This window comes from Rhea pennata, chromosome 29, assembly GCF_028389875.1.
Source record: "Rhea pennata isolate bPtePen1 chromosome 29, bPtePen1.pri, whole genome shotgun sequence".
NCBI classification, from domain to species: Eukaryota; Metazoa; Chordata; class Aves; order Rheiformes; family Rheidae; genus Rhea; species Rhea pennata.
The window spans coordinates 336,528-360,166 of record NC_084691.1 but is presented as its reverse complement, the minus strand read 5'-3'; positions in this window follow the sequence as shown (position 1 = coordinate 360,166).

Below are 23,639 nucleotides of genomic sequence, written 5' to 3'. Positions count from 1 at the left end.
TCACTTCCTCCAAGCTCAAGAGCAGTGCACCCCAAGGAGAAAGAAGTCCAGCAAAGGGGGCAGGAGACCTGCAGGGGTGAGCAAGGAGCTCCTGGCAAAACTCAAACAGAAGCAGAAAGTACAGAGAATGTGGAAGAGGGGACAGGCTACTTGGGAGTCTTATAGGACTGCTGTCAGAGTGTGTAGAGATGTAGCAAGGAAGGCGAAGGCCCATTTGGAGTGGAATGTGGCAAGGGATGTTAAGGACAACAGGGCGGGCTTCTTCAAATACATCAGTAGCAAGAGGAGGGCTAGTGAAAATGCGGGCCCACTACCAAATGGGGCGGGGGCCTGTTGTAGTTAGATTCCCGGGGGCCAAACATCCGGTTTGGCCACCCAGCACAAACTCACACACAAACACTGTTCAGTAGCAAGCAGTTTATTAGTAGATACTTACAAACAGACCGACCCGATGGTAATCTCAAGAAGGAGATTCTGGAAGCCACAGAATCCATATGTATCCAACTGTTGTTCTTTCCCACGGATTTCCAAGACCTTGTTAGTTACTTATTTGTATGCTGCTTAACACAGCTGTATTGTTCTAGGCACTAAAAAGTTACAACACTAGACCATTCTCACCAAGTATCAGGTAGTACAGATACAAAAGTTACAATACGGACCATTCCCATGAAGTATCAGGTAGTACGGATACAGGGCCCTGGTGACAAAGGCTACAGAGAAGGCAGAATTACCGAATGCCTTCTTTGCTAAAGTCTTCACTGCTAACGGCAGCTCTCAAGAATCCCGGAGCCTGGAAGCAAAGGGAGAAAGTCTGGAGAAAGGAAGACTTTCCTTTGGTTGAGGAGGAGAGGATTAGAGATCTGGGCAAGCCTGACATTCACAAATGCATGGGCCCAGACGGAATGTGCCCACGGGTACTGAGGGAGCTGGCGGATGTTGTTGCCAGGCCATCCTCCCTCAGCTTTGAAAAGTCCTGGAGAACTGGAGAGGTGCCTGAGGACTGGAAGAAAGCCAGTGTCACTCCACCCTTCAAAAAGGGCAAGAAGGAGGACCCAGGCAACTATAGGCCGGTCAGTCTCACCTCCATCGCTGGAAAGGTGATGGAACAGCTCATCCTGGATGTTGTCTCCAGACACATGGAGGAAAAGAAGGTGATCAGGAGTAGTCAGCATGGATTCACCAAGGGGAAATCCTGCTTAACCAATCTGATAGCCTTCTCTGATGGCGTGACTGGCTGGGTAGATGAGGGGAGAGCAGTGGACGTGGTGTCCCTTGACTTCAGCAAGGCTCTGTATCCGTGCTACGTGATACTTGATGGGAATGGTCCGTGTTGCAACTTTTGTATCTGTACCACCTGCTATTTGGTGAGAATAGTCTAGTGCTGTAACTTCTTAGTGCCTAGAACAATACCACTGTGTTAAGCGGGATACAAACAAGTAACTAACAAGGTCATGGAAATCTGTGAGAAAGAACAGCGGTTGGTCACATATAGATTCTGTGGCTTCCAGCCACAGAATCACCATGAGAAGCAGTCAACATGAAGGTCAGAAGCTGAAGAGTAGTGAAATAGCGACCCCCAAAGTCAAATGTGGCCCCAAAATAAGTCTGCACGCGTGTGCAGTATCAGAGCCCGGTTATGCAACCGGGGCGGAGTTGGGCTAGACTCCCTGCACTTGCTGGCCCCAGGTGCCGGGACTCTCGCCTACTGCAAGTAATCATAAATGCCGGAGTTTTCCAAAGGAGGGTGAGGCTGCTACACAACAGAGGACCACGTTGCTTCCTCGGGGACGCCCGAAAAGATTGTGCCTGCCGACTCTCCCTCTCGCCATGCAGATGATCGGGACAAGCACTGAGGTGCTCCTTCTCGAGATTACCATTGGGTTGGTCTGTTTGTAAGTATCTACTAATAAACTGCTTGCTATTGAAGAGTGTTTGTGTGTGTGTGTGTGTGTGAGAGAGTTTGTGCTGCCTGGCCAAACCGGATGTTTGGCCCCCGGGAATCTAACTAGAACAGGCTCTTGACACTGTCTCCCCTGACATCCTCCTAGAGAAGCTCAAGAAGCGTGGGTTAGATGAGTGGACACTGAGGTGGATTGAGAACTGGCTGAAAGGCAGAACTCAGAGGGTCGTCATCAGTGGTGCGGAGCTGGAGGCCTGTGGCTATTGGAGTTTGCCAGGGCTCAGTACTGGGTCCCATCCTGATCAACTTCTTCATCAATGACCTGGACGAAGGGACAGAGTGGCTCCTCAGTAAGTTTGCAGATGATACCAAGCTGGGAGGAGTGGCTGCTACAGCTGAGGGCTGTGCTGCCATTCAGAGAGAGCTGGCCACGCTGGAGGGCTGGGCGGCGAGGAACCTCCTGAGGTTCAACAAGGGCAAGTGCAGAGTCCTGCACCTAGGGAATAATAACCCTTGGCACCAGTACAAGCTAGGGGCTAACCTCTGCAGAGAAGGACCTGGGAGTGCTGGTGGATGACAAATTGACCATGAGCCAGAAATGTGCCCTTGTGGCCAAGAAGGCCAATGGTATTCTGGGGTGTATTGGGAAGAGTGTTGCCAGCAAGTCGAGGGAGGTGATGCTGCCCCTCTCCTCAGCCCTGGGGAGGCCTCATCTCAAGTACTGTGTCCAGTTCTGCATTCCCCAGTAGAAGAGAGACATGGAGCTGCTGGAGAGAGTCCAGCGTAGGGCTACAAAGGTGATCAGAGGGCTGGAGCGTCTGCCCTCTGAGGAACGTCTGCGAGAGCTGGGCCTCTTCAGCCTGGGGAAGAGAAGGCTGAGGGGGGATCTTATCAATGTGTATACTTATACATCCTCCCTTATACATCCTGGGGAGGGTGTCAAGGGGATGAGGCTAAACTCTTTTCAGCTGTCCCATGCGAAAGGACAAGAGGCAATGGGCAAAAAATGAACCACAGAAAGTTCTGCCAGAGTATGAGGAGGAATTTCTTCACTGTGAGAGTGACAGAGCCCTGGAACAGGTTGCCCAGAGAGGTTGCGGAGGCTTCTTCTCTGGAGATATTCAAAGCCCACTTTGATGCAACCCTATCTAACATGCTTTAGGTGACCCTACTTGAGCAGGGAGGTTGCACTAGATGATCTCCAGAGGTCCTTTCCAACCTTACCGATTCTAGGATTCTATGATTCTGTGATTCTACGGAGACGGCTACAGCTTCCAGACAGCTCCCACGAGGAGAGGGCTGGAGCTTCAGTTAGGCTCCTGGCCAGGGCTGGAGGTGCCAGGGCAGACTGCTCAGGGGAAATGAGTCCTACTCAGTGCACGCCAGGCCCTGATGTTCCAGGCCACAGTTTCTGCAGTTCCCTCCTGCAGCCGCTCCAGTTTTGCAGTGCCTCCCTTGAATTGGCACGGTCACAACTGGACACAGGCGAGGCCTAGCAACTGTGGCGTGTCAGCTCACATTGCTCCATGTGCTCGCTCTACAGGAGCTGACGCAGCAAGCACACAGCTGCTGAGGCCAAGAAGGACAGCAGACCACTCTGTGCTCACGCTGACTGCCCCTCTTGTCTAGTCTTCCACTGCTGCCAGCAGGTGCAGAAGGCAAGAGCCAGCCAAGCCCTCCAGCAAAGCCAAACCCAAATCCCAACCCAAGCCTTGTGCAGACCACAGGAGAGCGGGACTGGGACTGCTGTGGCTTCAAACTGGCTTAGGTACTTAGCGGGGGATGTCGTGTGTTTAGAAAATATGAGTGCATGGCACTCAACTCTGCAAAGATCCTTGGCAGCGTGTTCCCTGGAGCATTCAGACACTTCTTGGGGAACTTCCTTGAGCAGTGCAAGCTACTTGGTACTTCTACAATGCACTTGTCGTGTGTATAGTCAGGCAGGGCCGCCTTTGGCCACACTGCCTGCATGCAGGCAGCTCCGCTGCCTTAGTAGTTACTATGTGGGTGAGGAGTGGGAAAGGCAGGACAGCCTCAAGCCCTCTGGGTCTCCCACCACCACTGAAGAAGGGAGAGAGTGGGCACACTCTTGCTAGAGGCCTGCTTTCAACTCCTCTGCTCTGCCCGCTGCAATGTATTCCCTGCCTTGGCATGCTGCTCTCCCATGAAATGAGAACTTGCAGGCTATCCACTCAGCTGCAAAAGCTGCAGCTGCACTAGCTGGGGCTTTCGCTTGGAGTCCAAGGACCCTGCCCTGCCCCCAGAGCCAAAGACAGGGCCCATCTTTCAACGCTGCCAGAAAGGTCCTTTCCTCAGGAGAGATGCAAGCAGAACTAGCACTGCAGGAGCTGAGGGCTGAGGCAGGCTCCCTGGCCCTGCAGAGACAAGGTGGCACATGCCTCTGCTACAGATCACAGGACCTGTGGAGGATCCTTTTCAAAGAGTCTCCTTCCTCCTTTACTCTGCAGAATGTTCTCAGAGCAAGCCGAGTGCCCTCAGACTTCCTGGATGCATAGCCATGCTTTGCAGAGACCCAGCACCTCTCCTGCCTCTCTCTTCAGATGTTCACCACGCACATGCCCTATAATCTGCCTCAAGAATCAAGCTCCGGGTGGGGCAAAAAAACATGAACGAGAGCTGCCACATCTTCTCTTTTTATTCCGGATTACAGAAACTCTCGTCTTGTGGCTCAGCTGGTAGTTCTGCCTTGTCATCACCCCATGAACCTGCACTCGATAAATGCACGTGTACCTGGGGTTCCCCCAGTTGCTCTGCACCTGGAATTCGATGTAGCGGAAGGCTCTGGGCAGCTGCTTCTGTAAAGGAAATGGAGGCAGCCATCATTGCTCGGGTGGAAAGAGCGACAGCACAGCAAGGGCGCTTCCTCTGCCAGCCCCAACCCTGCTGGGGAACCAAACGCAGCCCTGGCAGAGGAGGCAGCCGTGCTTCCCCTGCCAGAGCCACAAGGCACAGGATGCTTTGGCTCATCCTCCACGCTCTGTCGTCCAAGCACTTGCAGGCAAACCTCAGTCTGCTGCTCGCGTCGTGCCCACACGCACTCCCGGTACCTTAAGGCGGAAGGTCTGAACAGCCTCCTGGTCCACCTCAAACACAAAGAGCCCCAGGAGAGTTTCTGCTGCTGCTTCCTCATCCACGCCCTCAAAGGCAAGCGACAAGGGGAGCATGTCATGCTCAAGCAGAGCTGAAGGAAAAGTGTCTGCTGAGGTGCAACCGGGCAACCCTGCCTCGTGTGCCGCTCCTCTAGCAGGAGCCGAGAAGAGCTTAGTGTGGGTGTGGGTGAGGCTGCTCTGAGCAAGCGTTCCAAGACCCTTGGCCAGAGAGCATTCAGCAAGCCCGAGTGGCATACCACCACCGTGCGCCATCCCACGCAGGGGATGCAATGCTCTGCAGAAACCAGCCCATACTTCTCTGGGAGAAGCCGCCAGGAGAAACAAGGCTCCTTTGCAGCTTTCGGCCAGGGCCGCAGGGCCTCGTTCCCTCCCCGCCCCCCGCGGAGGTGCAAGGCAGAGACTTACGGAGACAGCAAAATCTTTGGGGGCGCTGCTGACTTCCCCGGAAGGAGAGACTGCCTTGGAGATGTGCTCCACGGTGACAGCCATTGGCCAGATCTCCTCAGTCAACCGAATGACCACTTGGCCCTCTGCTCCTTGGAAAGCCCAGCACTGTCCGGGGGAAGTAGGCAGCTGAAACCAGAAAGCAGCCTCCTTCAGTGGCAAGGCACTGCAAGAGCCCACAGAACTGGCGGCTTTGCGAGCAACACAGGCCTGCCTTAGTCTCTTGGCTGACATTCTGTATGCAAAGGCACACCAGTGGATGAAAGGGACAGGAGGGGACTGGTCAACTTGATTTCAGAAGATGGAAATCTTCATTAGGAAACAGTTAGGCTCTACTGCCTTTGCAAAACCCTGCTCTGATTTTGCACAGCATTCAGAGACAGGGCAGGTCTCCCTAGCGGACCTCACCCCAGGAGCCTTCAAAGACTGCGCGGGAGAGACGAGGCTCCCGTCAGTCGCCACGCTTCCTGCAATGCGACACATCCTGCCAGCCTTGGGGGCCTGCAGGAGGTTCTGTCCTTGCCTCAGTGGCTTGGCAGCCCCCCCACACACACAGCTTCCTCTTTCTCTGGCAAGGGACCACTGGAGTTGAGGAGGGAAAACGCAGCTGCCAAGAACAAAGGTCCCCAGCAAACTGCCAGCAGGGGTTGTGGGCTGGCTCCTGCCATTGGCTTCAGCTCTGTTGCCCTCCAGGAGGGAAGGCAGCACTGGGGGGAAGTGCAGGTGATGCTCTGGCAGAGGGTGAGCCCTGCAGGGCTGAGCAGTCCTGCTGCTTTGAAGGGAGGGGCTTGGGGCTTGGGGCCCCAACTTGAAAGCAAGGCACTGCCTCGGAAGTCATGCTCTCCACGCTATTACCTGCAAAATAGTATCCGGAGGGTTGGCCACCAACAAGAACGGAACGCAAAGCCAGCAAGCCTCACTGCCTTGCCCGCTGTAGGTGCTGGATGTTCTCTCCTCGTCGATGGTAGCCCCTGAAATGCACATGCAAAGCAGCTGCCTAGGACAGGCCGGAGGCTAGCAGAAGCACTGAGCTAGCCGGTATTTCTGAGGCTGCAAGCCCGGTCGCGCAGCCTTTCTGGCAGGGCCATACAGCAGGCGAGTGCCAGCAGGCTTTCCCTACGCACTCCTGTGCTTTTCAGAGCCCAGTCCATCGTCTCCAGGTACTTTGCCCCTATCTGCTCAAGTGCTTCTCAAGTTGAGAAAGGCCTGGGAAAAACATTGCCAAGGCAGAGACGGAGGTGAGCATGGAGAATGACACACACTCATCGAGGGGCACTTCGGCATGAACACTGAGGGTTTGCCCAGAGCAAAGGAGAGCCTCGGGGTCAGTCCACCAAAGGCAAGGCTTGCTGAGAAAGGCACCACCCCTTTGGGTCAGTGCTTTCTGACGAGCCGAGTGAGGACTCGCGGAGAACAGCAGTCTCCAGAGCCACGCTGCAGACCTGCCTCAGGTCACCAGTCAGGGCCCCAAGGAGCCCCGAGAGCCAGCTGCGTGCTGCGCAGCAAGAGGACAGAGCTGACTCTCCAAAGGGCCAAGAGGAAGCAGCAGGAGGGAGCCTCCAAATGATAGCAAGGTCTTTGATGAAATGCCAGCCTCCCTACCGCTCTCTTCTTCTTGACCATCTCACTCTCCTCCAAAACCTCTTCCACCGACTGCAGGATGGCTTCCTTCGCAGCACCCGTCTTGCCACGTAGGCGAGCCACCTGCTCTTCTAGGAGCTCCTGCTCACGGATCTTCTCCCGCAGCAAGGCCAGCGAGTTACTGAAGACAAAAGGAAAGCAGATCTTGTCCAACAGCTGCCCATCCCCTGCAGGCAGGCTCCCAACGCACTCACGAGCAGGGTTGTGCTCTTCCACTTCCCTCCCTCCTTCTGACACAGATTGTCCCCAACACTGCACAGGAAGTGATCAAGCAAAGGGTTCAGGAGTGCTCCACTCGCAGGGCAATGGCAAACTCATGCTCCATTTCCATCCTGCTACAGCTCTCCAACACCACACATCACTTTTTCCTTTTACTTCTGCCTCCTCTTGCAGCAGCAGAAGGGACAAATAAATCAGAGGAACTCAGACCTTCCAGACAGGGGCTCTACCAAGGAGGCATGTGTTTGCTTGGTCTTCAGAGTCTGTGTGGTTTTAATCGCATTCCCTTCCAAACGGGCACTGCTGCCCCTCGCTTACGACCTGCTCTGTTCCACTCGCTCCTCCACGTCTGCCTGCGGTGCCACCAGTGCTGCAGCTCTCACCCCTCAGGACTTCTCAGCCCCTCTCAGTCCGCAGCACAGACCAAAACCCCCCTCTGTGTCCCTGGGATGCTCACAGGCAGCAGCCGCCACAGCCCAGCACAGAGCTTTCTCACCCGCCCCTCCCCGAGCCTCGCCCAGGCCCCAGAGCAGAGCGGGGCCCTGCGGCAGCAGCGCCCGGCAGCAGCGTTTCCCCGCGGACGCTGCCCTGCAGCACAAGTGCCGCAGCCCAGGGCCAGCGCGGGCGCCGCTGCCCCTCGCTCACGGCCTGGGCCGCGGGCAGCAGCCACCGCCGCAGGCTCCACGTACAGGAGCAGCTGCCGCGCGGCAGCGTCGCTCTGGGCTCCCTGTGCAGCCGCCGCCAACGCCCGTCGCTGCCGCAGCTGCTTCTCGGCGGCCGCAGAGCGGCGCCGCGCCAGGGCCAGGCGGCGGCGGGGCCAGCGGGCACCTGCGCCGGCACCATGGCCACACGGGCCCCGCCCCCACCGCCGGAAGTGACGCCTCCCGCGCCCAGGACCCTCCCACCCGGCGCTCCCCCATTGGCTCCCGTGGGGCTGGGAAAGACGGAGGCGGGGCGGGCGTGAAAGGGTCGTCAGTGCGCGTGCGCTGGGCGGGCCTGGGGCCGTGGGGGGCGGGTCCCCGAGGGGAGGGGCGGAGCAGTGACGGGGTGGGGCGGAGCATGCGCACTGGCACGGAGGAGGGCGGCAAGGGGCGGGGCCGGGGCGGGGCGGGGCCGGGAGGCGGCTGCTGCGGCGCGGGGCGGCGTCTGCCGGCGCGGGGCCGCCCGGAGCCTTTAGCCGCGGCGCCGGGAGCTGCAGCGCCGGGGCCGAAGGCCGCTGTCGGGGCGGAGCGAGCGGCTGTGCGTGCGGGGGGGCCGGAGCCGCCGCAGCCCGGCCGTGTGCCAGGAGCGGCTGGGCGAGGCCCGGCCGGGCCTGGGCCGCCTCCGGCCCCACGGGAGCCCCCGGCTCTTGCGCCCCTGCTGCGGGCGGCCCCGTGGCTCGGAGCCGCCTGCGGTGGAGGCTGGTCAGGGCCGTCTCGGCTGCGCGGGGACCCTCAGCATCAGTGTCAGCACAGGAGCTTCACCCCCCCGCTCCTCCGTCCCACACCGGGAGCCCCAGGGAGCCCCAGAGCAGCCCCAGAGCAGCACACGCAGGGGAGAAAGGAGGGGAAACGCTGTGATGCAGCTGCGGGGGGAAGCCCAGGCAGCAGAGACCGCCAGGCCCTCAGCACAGCACACCGAGCAGCGGCAGGGCAGCGGCACCCGGGCCCGCGCCAGGAGCTGTGCCCCTCTGCTCTGCCGGAGGTCTGGCTGCAGCGCAGGGGGCTGGTGGCCTGGCCCCGGGGCCTGCAGTGTGGCGGCTCTGCGGGTGGCAGAGGGCACGCGGGTCTTGCTTTGAGGGGGATGGCTGCATGGGAGGGGTGTGTGGGCGTTTGCCAGGTTCCCCCTCCCACAGCATTTCTGCTTGAGTTTCCGCTCCTTCTGTGGCCCTGGCTCCAATGCCTGGAGCTTTTCCTGCAGCAGCTCTTTCCCTGTGCTGCGTCTTGGCCCTGTCTTGAGTGCTACCTTCTGAAATAGCAGCATGTGCTGAAGGAGAATGAGTTTCCAGAGGGATGAAGTTGCCTTTAGCACAAACTTCCCAATTTCTTCAGCAGGACTTCAGTAGCATCTTGACTGCAAATATTCCGTGTGTCCTACGAAAGCTGCAGTTCTGTTGTAAGAAGTTTTTGTGCATCTGATCCAAGAGGGAGAGAGCGCAGCAGTGATGGTACCAGCTGCCCTGGGGAGCCTACCTTTGGCAAAAGCATGATTTCTGTTGAAAAAAGACCAAAGTATCCCTGGAGAACCTGCTATTCTTTTGGAAAGGAAATAGAAAAACCAAATACCAAAAAGGAAAAGAGCCCTTAGAAACTGCTTTCAGTCTCTGTTCCTGAGGCAGAAGTTTTCAGAAGGCTTCCTCTTTGTCTTAGCCGACGTACTGCTTTGACTCCTGCCTTCTGCTTGGTGGGGAGGTGTGCAGCTGAGAGTTTTTGAAAGACCTAGTTGCTGAGCCCTTCTTGAGCAGTGGGTTATTTCCGTGTGTGGATGGGTTGCATTTCCGTGCTTCTTAGTTCCTCACCTCCTAAGGCATTTCTACCCCCGGTTTGAGTGTGTTCGGAGCGGAGATCTGTGGAACACCTCGGAGGGTCTCTTGTGTCTTAGAGATGTTCCTTCGGGCATCTTTTTGAAATCCTGGGAACTTGCATTTAACCTGATGCCAAGTGCCAGGTTGACAGCGCTGAGCGGGGATTCCCTGCCAGTTTTCTGCACAAGCAAACTGCCAAGGGCAGGACCGTGGGTTCAAGGTGCTGGAAGAATGTTTCAGTCACCGCGAAGGAATTGGTGGAGGTTTTGTGGCAGTCAGTTGTCAGCGCTTCCTGCCCCAGTGACGGCAGCCACGTCGGCTGTGTCGCCGTGGGGCGAGCGCAGCACCGTGCCCACCGCCCTCCCTCACCACCAGGTTTCGTGCACGGGGCCATGGCCGGGTGAGAGCAGCCATAATGCCCAGCCCAGGCAGGACCTCCAGTGGGGTTGTCCCTGCCGCACGACCTGCATGGGGTCAGGGGCAGCCCCCGAGCATCCCATGCAGTGCCTGCTTCCAAGTGGGTGAGGGGGGCGTGGGGATGAGTATGGCTGTGCCCCTCTGTGACACGGGCTGTGCTCACAGGGGACATCCCGTGTCACAGTGACCGCTGCCCTCTCGCACACGGACACAGCCTCTCCACACACGTCCTGGCCAGGCTGGCGGAGCCCAGGCACTGGAGCTGCTCTTGGCACCAGTCTGCTGCGAGGAGCCGCCAAGGCCGAGCGGGAGTCAGCGAGGGGAGGCCGGGGCAGCACGGGCTACCGTGAAGTGTGGAAGAGGAGGAGGAAGAGGAGGCGGTGGTGTTTCCTCATCACCTCCTGCTGTAGGGGTGACCCAGAGCAGGGAGGAGAAGGATGGAGCTCTGGGACGCTGGCCACGGGAGGCAGCGTGGACAGCGGGTGCCAACGCTTCCCTTAGAGGGTAAGAAGTTTGGGAGCGCTTCCCCGGGAGCTGTCACAGAGATCATTAATGCTGAACATGGCTGTGGAAAGTGTGCTTGGAGGGAGCTGGAGGCTGCGGCCAAAGCCCCGACTGATGGTCCTCTCTGGCTCAGGTGCCAGTGTGGCTGCCAGGACTCCTGCGTCCCAAGCATGATGCCCTGTCATCTCGTGGCACCGCTGGGCAGAAGTCCCGGTGGTGAGGGACCCTGCTGGCCTGGCAGAAGGGGCTCGGGCAGCCCAGCTCCTGCTGGGGGAAAGTACTGGAGCTGGTGCAGTAGACGTGCAGAGCCTGGGCATGCAGGGATGCCATACGGGGAGACTTGCCCTGCAGGGGAGACCCTGCGGATGCTCTGAGCCCCTGAACTGCCATGGGCACAGCATCGTGCCCTCGGCATCGTGGAAATGCATTGCCAATATCCCGAGGGAGGGGGCCGCCCTGTGAGAGCTGCGTCTGGAAGGAAAGGAGCCCTGCCTGAAGAAGGCTGAGGGGTCCTGCAGCTGTTGCTGGGCTCTGGAGAGGCTGCTGGGAACACCTGTGCTGGAAAGGAAACCTTGGACTTCTGTTCAGCTCAGCAGGGCTTTTTGGGCACGATCCCAGCCACTGCCTCTACTCCTTCCCCTTGGTTCTCCTTGTAGCTGCAGACTGGTAGAGCAGGCTTTGAGCTCGGGGCACACTGTGGATGTCCCATGGAAAGGTGTCTGCGTGCTAATGGCTCTGTTTCAGCTCCAGACCCCTCCAGGGAGCAGCTACAAGGTTCTCACCTCAAGGTGGTTCCCACCTTAGCTGCTGAGTGCCTGTCGGCACTGGGCTGACATTGGGGAGGGGGAGGCTCTTTGAAGATGCTTGCACTTGCCATCTCCTTGCTTCGGCATGTGCTGAACGGTTGTGAGGTGGCCCACCCTAGCATGACGTGCCTTTCCCTTATTTTGCAGAGCGCCTTGCTATCTGGGAAGGTGTATCGGACTACATTGTACGGCAGCTGATGCTGAACCAGGTGGGTTTGCTGTCCTGGGCCTCCTCAGGAAAGCCTTCTTGTGCATGTTCTGTGAGGGGAGGGATGACCTCTCTGCTTTTCCTGGTAGTTTGGAGAGGGTGAAGAGGAGAGGGGTGAACATCTCTAGGAAATTCTTCCAAAGAACCTCTCCAGGGCTTCTCCAAAGCGTTCCAAGGGTGGGCAGGCCACCAAGCACCGTTGCCATGCGCTCACAGGTTAGCAGCCTCTCCACCTAAGAGTCTCATACGTCTCCTCTTCTTTGCTGTTTTCAGGGAGTCCGAATTATTCGGCTTGGGACCTTGGACGTTGTTACTGAGCAACTTGGGGGTGGGAAGGCTGGTCTCCTGACTGTTCGCAGACCCGTCTTCCGCCTTGCGCAGAATATTGCAGCGGTTCACGGCCTCACCCACCGTGAGGCCTACGCTCCTGGTAAGAAGACAGGTGGAGACTGTTGCTTGCCGTGGGGACCTCTCTGGGGAGTGCACAACTGCTGTTTGTCAGTGACTATTAGAAATTGAGAATTGTGTCACCAGGTCCTGAGAACAGCTTCCGATTTTTTAAAATAATCCAGACATCATTATGCACATTGCAACAACACTCCCTCTCTGGATGTCTTGCTTGAACAGCTGTGCACTTCTGAGGTGCTGAGGGTAGCTGGAAGGCTCTGACGGGCTGCGGTGCAATGCTTGTGTTCTCCTTCCTCCTTGAAGCCATGAGACATGGCACAGCTAAAGCTCTCCCAGGCTGGAATGCACAGAGTGGAGGAACTTGCCCCCCTTGCTGCTCTCCTTGTCCTGCCGTCATGTGTCATGTTCCTAGGAGATGGCAGGGACCCGTTCCTTCTAGCTGTGTGGGGAAGAAAATGTTGCAGTACACTTGGCACACGCGCTTGTAGAGTGCTTGGGAGTTGTCCTGGGGAGGGATGGTGTCAGCTTCCCCCATGAGCTTTTCCCGCACGTTAAAGAAGACAGCCCCGAATCAGGGTCCTGCTTGGAGAGCTCCAAGCTGCTGACACTCTGGTCTTGCCTGCTCAGGCGCTCTGTTAGTGACTGTGTGGCTCTTCTGCTGCTTCCTAGGTCACAAGCAAGCTGAGCCCCTGAAGTATGCTCGCATAGCCTCGGACATCTCTGTGCCTCGGAAAAGAGTGCAGGCCTGCATAGAGGAGACCGTGCATCTTTTCTGCCGCTGCCTGGAGAGCGGGAAGAATGTTGCCTTTGTTCTGAAGCACGTTGGCATGCTTGTCATTCAAGGAAGCAACGTGAAAATGAGGTTCTACAGAGACTTGCTGCAAAGGCTGAATGGGACGGCACAGCTGGTAGCAGCTTCTCTTAGGGTACCGTTTCCATTTCTGTGCCGCTGCTTCTAGTCCTTTGGAAATCCTAGCCAAGTGGATGGATTTTTACTGGCCTGCCACGACCTTTCTGGGCACCCGCATAGCTGTGGCCTCGAGTACCGGCAGCTCCCTGCCCCGTTCTTCTGGAACATTCTGAGACCTTGGTGGCAGAGCAGAGCCTGGGAATTTCTGTACTGGGTCCAACCAACGCTCCCTGCAGCCCAGGGTCCCGTTGTGATGTGGTCAGGGAAAAAGATCAAAGGAAAGGGCAGGCTGATTATGTATTTTCTTCCTGGAGATCTCGCCTTCCAGCAAGCTACAGTTTAGCGCCTTTTTGCGTTAGGATCATGTTTGGATTGGTGACGGGAAGCGGAGACACAAGCAGACCAAGGCCCAGCTGGCAGCAGACCCCTTTTGCCGCTGTCACCGTGTTGGTCTAGTTGTGCTGAGCAGCTCTTCCGAGGGCCCCTGGAGGCGGAGGAGCCCAAAGCAGGGCTTTTCCTGATGTGTGCATCTGCACGCTGCTAGTGGTGGCCACAGAGAACATTATTGCAGCCCATGCTCTTCCCCAGGTCTGTAGCTGAGCCCCGTCCTTCCCGTGGGCTTTCAGGTGCAGCCAGAAAGAGGACATGTGAGAGCAGTTCAAGCTGAGCCCCTTAGGACTAAGCTGGAGACGCAACTTAGCCGTAGCCCGGCCCTGGTTCCCAGCTCTGTCTCTTCCTTCCGTCCGAGTCTGTGGTGTCTCTTCAGGCCATTCTCTGGGCCAGGGGTTTTCTGCCGCCTTTGTTCCAGGGAGTCCCAGGGCAGGACCCTCAGCAGCCCCTTGAGTACACCGCAGAGGTTTGGCCCTCCCAGTTGTTACCCACTGTACAAAGGCAAAGGCTGGGCTTTTTCTCTCACCACCTCAGGGGTGCAGAGGCAGCGGCCTGAGTGTGAGGAGACCCTGGGGGGGGGCGGGTTACTGCCACCGCTGAGCCGCCCTCTGTTCTCAGCTCACGAGGCATCAACTCAAGGCATCCGGGAAAAGGCAGCAGCCAGGAAGGCTGGCTAGTGCAATGCCTTCTCCTGTGCTTGCCTCCATCGGCCTCTGCGTTGGGAAAGACCTGGTGCCTGGGCTGCGTCTCTGGATTCCTTCCCTTGCCCAAAGCCTGCCAGTGCTCTTACCCTTGCTCACTGATTTCCCGGCAGCTGCTACGGTGTCTCCGTGAGGGGCTGCTGAGAGGAAGGCAGTTCTTTGTTGCAGCATTGCTGAGAGGAAGCTGCTTCTCTGAGCAGTGGGAAGATTTGCTGCCCTTGTGAGCCCTGAGCTACTCGTCTTGGCATCCTCTCAGCTGTGTCTCTCGCCTTCCAGATGCCAGCGATGAGGGATTCAGTCCTCTCGGGCACCAGAACTGCTGCTTCTCAGACCCTTTCTGGTCGTGTCATTGTCTTTCCCGAGTGAGTACATTTGCTTCTTAGCGGCTGGCTCCCACAGGAGATGGGAGGTGGTGTGCAACGGCAGCCGAGAGGACTGAGGTTGCAAGGAGCTTTCTCATGGGAAGGAGGGGGAAGGCCTGGAAGAGCTTGATGAGGAAGCTGGTGCCCCCCGGCGGGTGGTGGTGGGTTTGTGGTTCCAGGAGGACTTCCGCACGTTTCTCAGCTTGCTACTACACTCGTCCAGGATGGGGCATAGTCTGCTTTGGAAAAAGATGGGCTTCAGAGAAGCTCCCCAGTACCACTGTGTGCCCATTATTCCCCCAAGGTGCCAGGGAAGGGTGGTGCCCTGCATCCCGAGTGATGTGTTTTTCCTGTGTCCAGGTACAAGCTGGAGAGTGTAGCTGGGAGACCAGCTGTGAGGCGCGTGGCACGTGCGAAGGCGAGGCAGGAAGAGGAGAAGGGAGAGGCTGACTGCGGTGGCAAGAAAGGTAATGGCAGAGCTGATTAGTGTCCGGGGTTTGTGCCTTGGCCGCCAGGGCTCCTGGCTGGGGCATCAGAGCCAGGGTGCCAGTGTGATGGCTCGGGCAGCCTGAGGCACTAGACGTGATGCTGCTTAGCCGTTCTGGGAAAGCTCATGAGGGAAGCAGGCCTCAGGGCAGCCCAGCCCTCCCACCTGCAGTGGATGCCTCCGAGTTACACTTTCCCCCACTTGCAAGGGGAATCCATGCCCTGGTGTGCATTGGAAGCTACTCTTGTGTTGGAGGAGGCGGTGCAGAAAGGAGTCGACCGTGAGGCCAGTCAGAGGTTGGGCCTGGAGCTGTAGGTAACGCAAGGGTTCACCTGTCTCAGGGATTCGTGTGTTTGTCTCTGAGGGGAAGAGTCACCTTGAGGAGCTGGTGAAAAGTCTGGCAAGCTGTGCCACGACTTCCTTTCATTTTCAAAGCAAGGTGTAACCTGTCTTTCTGAATTTCTCATCCTCATGCCCAGAACAATGCCTTTGCCTTGACGGTGTCAAGAGGGGACCTGTCGGCATAGGAGAACAGTAGAGAGATCCAAGACTGTGTTCCCCTTGAGTGAGCTTCCTGCCCCCAGAGAGACTCTCTGAGGTCAGCAGCACATGCCCACAAGCCCCCTTTTCCAGCATGTGACTGGGCTAGAGCATGAGAAAAGCAGTAGCAGAAGAAATGATGCTGCACAGTAAAAACGGCAAGTTGGAGAGGAGCCAGCATCTGGACGGGCCTAGGAGTGCCCGGGAAACAAGGCTGTAGGCATGGGAGTTTTACCACAGGCTTGAGGAGATTTGCATATCCTTCCTGTTCCAGAAGTCTCCACAACACTGTCCCAAAGTGTCTTCTTGTCTCCTGCTTTCAGGAAATCTTCCTGGCAAGCACCTCGTCTTGCAAGAGCAGCCTCCTCAACGCAGAGCAACTGCGGTCACTCTGGAGAAGGGAAGGGGAGACAGGGGCAAGGGCAAAGCTGCTCCTGGCAGGTGAGACAGTTGTGGAAGTGGATGAGGGTGACCCTGTACTCTTGGGGTTGTTTGAGGGAGACCTTTCCTTTGGACACCGTGTTTCTAGCAGCTCTGACTGCCTTTGAGCATGTGTCATCCTGACTGCTGATGCCTTGGTGGCTGGCCAGCAGCCAGGGAGTTCTTGGGAGACCCCCGTGTTTGCTTCCTGTTTCTCCGGCCTCTGCCTTCAGGTTACAAGGTTTTTGGAGACTCGGTGCACACGTAGCCTGTGGGAGATGAGTGCCCTTTTCTGAGAGCCTTCATGTTTAAGTACCCAGCATCGCTTTCTGCTGGGGACAAGAGTACTGGGGGCCTATAGGCATTGTCTGAGGATGGGGGCAAGACTGAATGCTCTTGCAATGCCTTTCAAAGAGAGGAGATGTTTGTGGGAGCTTGGTCCCATTCTCTGGGCTGTTGCCAAGGGGCAACGAGTCCCAAGTCAGAATGGCTTAAACATGCGGGAGCTCTTTCTTGGAAGGGGAAGCATGTTGCTTTGCATGGCAGAGTGAAATTGCAGTCATCCTGGCACCCAGGATACAGAGCAGAGAGTCTTGTCCAGATTTCAGTTTGACATGGTGAGGCTGAAGCCTTCTCCTTCCTCTGAAAAGTTGTCTTGTGGCTGGCCCAAGAGAGTGGCAGGGACAGGTAAAAGGCAGGCACGCTTTGCTGCCTGTGTAACTTGCTCCCTCTTGGGCCCTGGCTCCCCATGATACTACATTTGACGTGCCCAAACACAGAGTATTTTGGACCAGGGAGCAGTGCTAAATGGAAGTGCCAGGCAAGGCGGTGGGGTCGGGGGGAGTGGTGTCTCTCAGAGCCTGTGCCTGCAGAAGAGCTGGCCCCACTGCTTGCTGTGTCAAGAGGGAGCCTGGATCTGGGCATCGTGAGGATTTTTGTGGGCATGCTTTGTTGGTTTAATGCTGGGGGCATTTCAGCCTGGGGGTCTCTGTGCCTCTGTGGAAATGAACACGTGCATTTGAACCCAGGTGCTTGCCCTGCAGAAGTGCCATGTGCTGCAGAAGCAAGAGCCCAGCTGGTGAGCTTGGGGTGGAGACCAAACTGCCCCTGTGCTCACACCGCCTCCCGCTGCTGTGCGTTTGCAGTGTGCTCGCAGCCGCGCAAGGGAGCTCCTTGAGCAAGGTGGAGAAAGGCAGGAGGAAGGCAAGTGCGGAAGGCAGAGGCGCAGAATCGTCAGCAAAGCCAAAGCCGAAGCGAGAAAGGGCATCACTGAAGGCCACGAGAGAAATGGAAGAGGCTGAGAGGACCCAGGTACAGGAAGCGTTTTTAAACCTTGAGACAGGAAAAGCCTTTCTTCTACTCTGGGGGATCTGAGGCTCGAAGGTGCTTCGGGGACCTGTCCCAGGTGCCTTGAAAGGCATCTAGAGGAGGCCAAGAACCATCCGGAATGGGCTCTGTGGTCCAAGAGAAGTGCTAGTGTTAGTAAAGGGCCGTTGCGGGTCTGTTGGGTGTTAGGGAAGCAGGCCATGTGCAGTCCCGGTAAGGGTAAAACGTGAGGTCCGCCTGGCTATCTAAGGTCATTCTGTGTGCTGTGCTGAAGCCCACAGCAGGGCTGCAGCCTTAGCTCCCACTCAGCCCACAGCAATTCCTTCCCCTCCTTTGCTCTGCTATATGCGAGCTCTGTGCCTGAGTGAGAGGGTCTGTCTGGCAGTGGTGGTAGGCCTTGGTGAGGCTGGGACATGCCCTAAGGGCAACTGCAGCATCCCTGCCTGAGCAGGGGTTTCCGCTGCCTTGGGTGCCTGAGGCAGCAGCAGTCTTGGGGGCTGCTGAGGACCCAGCTCCTGCAGGCGCTGGCTGCTGTCGTGCAGGATGTTCAGTGTGTCCGAGTGAGGAGAGACCTAGCATGCAAATGCTGCTCTGATGCCAATGCAGATTCGGCGGATGTCACAGACGCTGACAAACCTGCGGCCTGACCTCCGCCTGCCGATGACCAGCCAGGATGAGAGGGCCGAGGATCCCGCTCGAGCGAGAAAGCCGAGCATTGAGGATGTGTACATCTACCACCTGGGGCCAGAGGAGGAGGAAACAGTGTTTGTTTACTTCTCCCACGTAGACAAGAAGAAAGAGCAGCAGTCCTCAGAAGAGACAGTCTGCGGAGTGAGTGTGTGTGATTGTGAGGGTGAGAGCGGAGCTCGGGAGGGCTTGTGAGGATTGTGTGCTCTGAGCTGCTGAGCCTGGCAGCAGGCCTTGCTTCTGGAGTTCTGCTCTGGCAATGGCCATTCTCTCTGCTTGTTGTTGATGTGAGGAGCGAGGCCCCGGTGGGGTAGTGGGGTCCGGTGGGGAGCAGCAGGGATGCACCGGTGACGCATGAGTTTCTCTCGGAGAGCACCTTGAGCTCCAGCGTTTCTGGGTTGTCGCGCTGCTGCAAAGTGCTCCTGTGGGGAGTCTCTGGTGGGTGTTGTGGTGTGGGCAACAGCAGTGCACAGTCGGAAGGTTGTCTGAGAATCTGTGTGCATGTGCAGGATTCGTCCACTTGCTGGATGATGGAGGAGTGGGAGATATATAAAGGAGAGTCATCTGCAAGCTACAAGGCCAGCGGCACCTGCCTGAAAAGGTACGTGTGGCCCAGGTGCAGCAAGGCCTGTGGCATTTGGATAGCGGTGCCCGCCTGCGGGGTGAGAAAGACACGTTGCTGGGTGGTGGAGCTGTACTGGCCCAGGAGGCTCTGCTTTTGCTGGGCATGGGAACGACTCGGGTAGACCCTGTGGGCAAGCACCTCTCAGCATCTTCCAGCAAGTAGGAGAAACTTCTCTGGAGCTGTGGGCTGTAAGTCCAGTTGGGAGTGTATGTGCACAGGGCCTTTGGGAGAGAGGAGGGCTCCATGCCGAGTGTAAGAGAGAGTGTGTGCCCGCTCTCGCAGGATGCTTTCCAAGCCAAGTGTGCGTGTGCTTCGAGCAGCAGCGAGCAGCCTAGTGCAGGAGGCAGAGAAGAGTCAGGTGGAAGAGGTGGGAGGAAGGAATGCTGCTGCGGAAGCGGAGTGCCTCAGGTGCGTATCTCCCCAAACGAGCGTGGCTTCCCTTTGTGCAGTGCCCTTGCTTGCCCGCCCAGCAGCACGGGGGAAGGAGGGTCTTTTGCGGAGAGGTGTGAGGGGACAGCGAGCAGCAGGCTTGCAAGTCTGTGTGCCTGGATGAGGTGGCCCTTCCACCAAAGGCTTAGTTGTTGGTGCCTCAGAGGAGGATTTCCACGTGGGCCAGGAGTGCTGGAGGAATGCCGAGTCAAAGGGACAGAGCAGTGGGCATTGCCAGTGTTTCAGGTTTCCTGAGTTCCCTAGAAACTTCTTCTTTGGACTACAGGCTGTTTTTATGCCTGGCACGCAAGAGTGCAGGGATGGGTAAATGGTAGGCATGCTTTTGTCCCTTGAGCACTTGCTGCATTCTTGCCCGAGAGTCGCCAGTGCAAAAGCATTCTCCATGCCTAAACCCGGAGGGTTAGGAGCATGGAGCTGTGGTGAATGCAACTGCCAGGGTGGGGGTGTGGGTTAATGGTGTCTTCCGTGGCCTGTGCTTGCAGAAGAGCTGGCTTCTGTCTGTGCTGCCTCAGGAGGGAGCCTGTATTTGGGCATCTGGAGCTTTCCTCTGGGCATGTCGTGTAGGCTTGCCGTTTCAGCTGGGGCTGATGTCTGTCTCTGTGGGAGTGAATGCCTTTAGTTGAAGCCACGTCATTGTCGTGCAGAAGTGCCTTGTGCTGCAGAAGCAGGTGCCCAGCTTGTGAGCGTGGTCTGGAGAGCAAAGTCCCGCTCTGCTCACACCAGACCCCCGTGCTGTGTATTTTCAGTGTGCTCCCAGCCATCCGCGGGAGCTCCTCAAAGAAGCTGGAGAAAGGCAGGAGGAAGCCAAGTGCGGAAGGCAGGCTGCCAGCTGTGAGCCCTCCTAATAAAAGCCAAGAGAGGGCAGGGCAGGTACGTGATAGTGATTGAGGTGGTTCTTGTGCCACAGGGGCGTGTGGCAAAGAGCGGTTCTGCGGGCAGTGGGTAGAAAAGCCCTCTTCCTCAGAGTTCTTTCGAGCCCGCCGTGACCTTTCCAGGGGCTTGCTTGAAAAAGCGCAGGCTGAGCTGTCTTTTCTCTCTGCCTTTGCCACTACTGCCTTCTCAGGAATCCCATTTGAAGCCCCTCTTTGGCCCTGCTCTGAGTGGAAAGGTACGTGCTGGGCCTTTCAGGAGAATGAAAGGAGAAACCTTTCGTGCAGGATGTTCAGCGTGTCCGAGTGAGGGGAGACCTGTCATGCAAATGCTGCTCTGATGCCAATGCAGGTTCGGCGGATGTCACAGACGCTGACAAACCTGCGGTCTGACCTCTGCCTACCCTCGACCAGCCAGGATGAGAGGGCTGATGATCTTCCTCGAGCGAGAAAGCCAAGTGTGAAGGATGTGTACATCTACCACCTGGGGCCAGAGGAGGAGGAAACAGTGTTTGTTTACTTCTCCCACATAGACAAGCAGGAGAAGGAAGAGCAGCAGTCCTCAGAAGAGACGGTCTGCGGAGTGAGTGTATGTGATTGTGAGGGGGAAACTGGAGCTCAGGAGGGCGTGTGAGGCTTGTGTGCTCTGGGCTGCTGAGCCTGGCAGCAGGATTTCCTTTTGGAGTTCTGCTCTGGCAATGCAAATGCCTTTCGCTCATTCTTGATGTGAGGAAAGAGATCCTAGGGAACAGCAGAGGCCACTGGGGAGCTGCAGCATTTCCCTGGTGATGGACACATCAGTTTCTGCTGGAGGGGACGGGGGGAGGTTGCTTGCGCCGTATTGAGGTTGCTTTCTGCGTTGCAAAGAGCCCCTATGAGAAGTTGTCTGTGGGCTCTATTTGCTTACGGGGCTTGAGGCTGAATATTGCAACTACTAGCTTAAGATTGCTGAGTGTCTGGTGCAAGTCAAGCAGCAGAAGAAATAGTGTGCTGCAGGAAGAATCAGCGCGGCTGGACCCCCATCACCAGTCTTTCTCTGGGATGAATGCAGTGCAGGTGTCCTGCTGTGCAAGTCGCTATTCCCTTTGGTCCTTTATGTTGTCAGGAGGGATCAGAGCTTGCGGGAGAAGTGCCACTGGGAAAGAGGAGTGTCACTGGCTGCTGTGTTGGTGCTTGTAGAGAGGCTCTGAGTGTGCTTGGAAGGGAGATTAAAAGCTTCCTTGACCTGTCTTGCAGGTTCAGCAGAGAAGTGAAAGGCAGGCAAGGGTTCGGTCAGGCTCCTGCCTCCCTGCAGCTGTGGAAGAGGAGCTCGGAGGGCAGCTTTGTGAAAAAAGAGCATGCTTTCAGGATGTCGTCAAGTACACCTTGTCATCAGATGAGGAAGAGATTGTGTATGTTTTCTTCTCCCGCATAGAGGAGGAGAAGAAGAGAAGAGCAGCTGAGAGGCGGGAGACACAGGAGAGGGAGTAAGTGTGTGCCAGCTCCAGGAGAAGCCTGCAGTGTTGAGGGGCAGTGAGGGGCACCCCCGGAGGTGCCAGAATGCCAGGGCCAGGGCCACTGGTTTGAGTCAGGCCTTGATACTACGCACCTCTCCGCAGCCTCGGTGCGTTCAGCCTCATCTTGGCCGCACCAGACTCAGTCTCAGGCTGACCAAGAGCTGACCAAGGGCCTGGGGTGGAGCCAGGGCACTGGCTCACATCACAGTGAGCGTGGAAATGCCCTTCAGAAGCACATCCAGACACGCACGGCTGGAAATACTCTTGCTGTATTGCTCTCTCTTTCTCTGTGTGCATCACCCTTAGCATCTTCCTTTCTTGTTCTTTAGCTGTGAGGAGGAGAGTCACCTCCCCAGCCAGCAGGAGAGGCACCAGTGACTGCCAGCCATCCCGGAACACACAGAGAACTTTGTTCCTGTGGATTAAAGCACCTCTCCAAATGGCCGTGACTGTTTCCTTGGCCTGTGAATGTCAGCGGGTCCAAGAAAGGAAAGATCAGGAGCATGGGCTTGAGTGTCCGTGCCTGCTCGCAGGGCAGCTCTCTCCTGAGGTCATGCGGTAACTGTTTGTCTGCAGCTGTGCCCATGATGTGTCAGGGACCTCCTGCTCTCTGTGGGTGCCAGTCGGAGGAGTGGAGTCAGCCCTTTCATGACAGCACATCGCCTGCTGCAAGGGCATGCTGCCTTGTCAGGGAGGTGGGAAGAGCTCGTTTGGCCCTCGTGAGGCGGCAAGAGTTGAGCCAGGGCCTCTGTTTCCTGGGGCCAGTGCTGGTTGCCAGAGGGGAGCCCACTCAAGTATGGTGTGCCTGTTTGTTGCACTGAGGGCTTGGTTTTGGGGGTGTGAAGGGAATCCTGGGGATAGCAAGGGCTGGCATTGGAAGCTCACAACCGTGAGGGTGTGGCCAGGGTAGTCCCTGGCTGCCTTGGCTGTAGCGACCATGAATCAGTGGAGTTGCAGACTCTGAGGGGAGTGTGGAAAGAGAGTAGCAGAGTCCAGAGTGGGCACCTTATATGAGGAAACTTCCCCCTTGTCGGGGAACTGGTAGGGGGATGTCATGGAAGCAGGTCTGCAGGGCAAAGGATCAGGGGAAAACTGGCAGGTATGTGAGGACAGCACCTACTAAGCACAGGGACAACCCTGCTTGATATGCAGGCAAATGAGCAGCGGTAGGACGAGACTGGCTTGGCTGAGCCAGCACCTCCTGGTGGAAGTGCAGTGGAAAAAAAAGGGAGCACAGAGGAGGTGGAAGCAGGGAGAGGCTACAAGGGAGGTACTAGAGCGAGAAGAAGGCCAGAGTGCGGCTGGAGCTGAGCCTTGCAAGGGACGTCAAGGAGAACAGGAGCTTCCTGAGCCAAAGGAGTAGGCTGAGAAAGATAGAGGTACCTTGCTGCATGGGGTGGTTGACTTAAGTAGAGGAAAGCACATGCGGCCAAGCTACTCTGTGCCGTCTTAGCCTCAGCCTTCACCAAAAGGTCTCAGGGCCCCTGTGCTTGTGGAAGGTGTTGAAGGAGGAGGAGAGCAAGCAGTAGTGGCAGAGGATGGAGTCAGGGATCTTTGATCCGGCTGGGCAAGCTCTCCGACGCCCTGGAGGACCTCCCAGCAGCTGTCCTCTGGCCTGCCTGCCGCTGGCTTATCAGCTGGCAGAGTCAAGAGGCACCTGCCAGGGAAGGCAGCAGCCATGTGCTCTTTTCCTCCTGCTCACCCACCAGACTGGCCTGGCCAGCCCAGCTGCAGCACCTTGCAGCCCCCGCAGGCCCTCTCTGCACAGAGGCAGAAGCCCTGCTCCTGCAAACCCACCAGCTGCTTTGCTCCTCTTGGCTGCTCTTGCTGCTGCTGAGCCCTGCTCTGCCATCAGGGGCTCAGCTACCACTGTCACCCAGGACATCCTGCTCGGTCACCAGTCTCAGCCTCTCTCCAGCTCACAAGTCAGGCCGAGGATCGAGCACACACTGGACTGTGAGTGCTGTCCTCTCCCTCCATGTTGTGCTCAGGGTGAATGAAGGACTCACCCTGCCATGGGCGGCTCTGGCAGAGCTGTCTGCACCTTAGGCACATGTCACAACAGCGCCCACGTCCCCACACAGGTGCTGGAGCAGGGACTCAGACGGCCTCTTTCACTGCCCCGTCGCACTGTACCCCTTTCCTCTCCCTCTTCAGGAATTCAGAGAAGGACACGCACAACTACCCAGCACAGC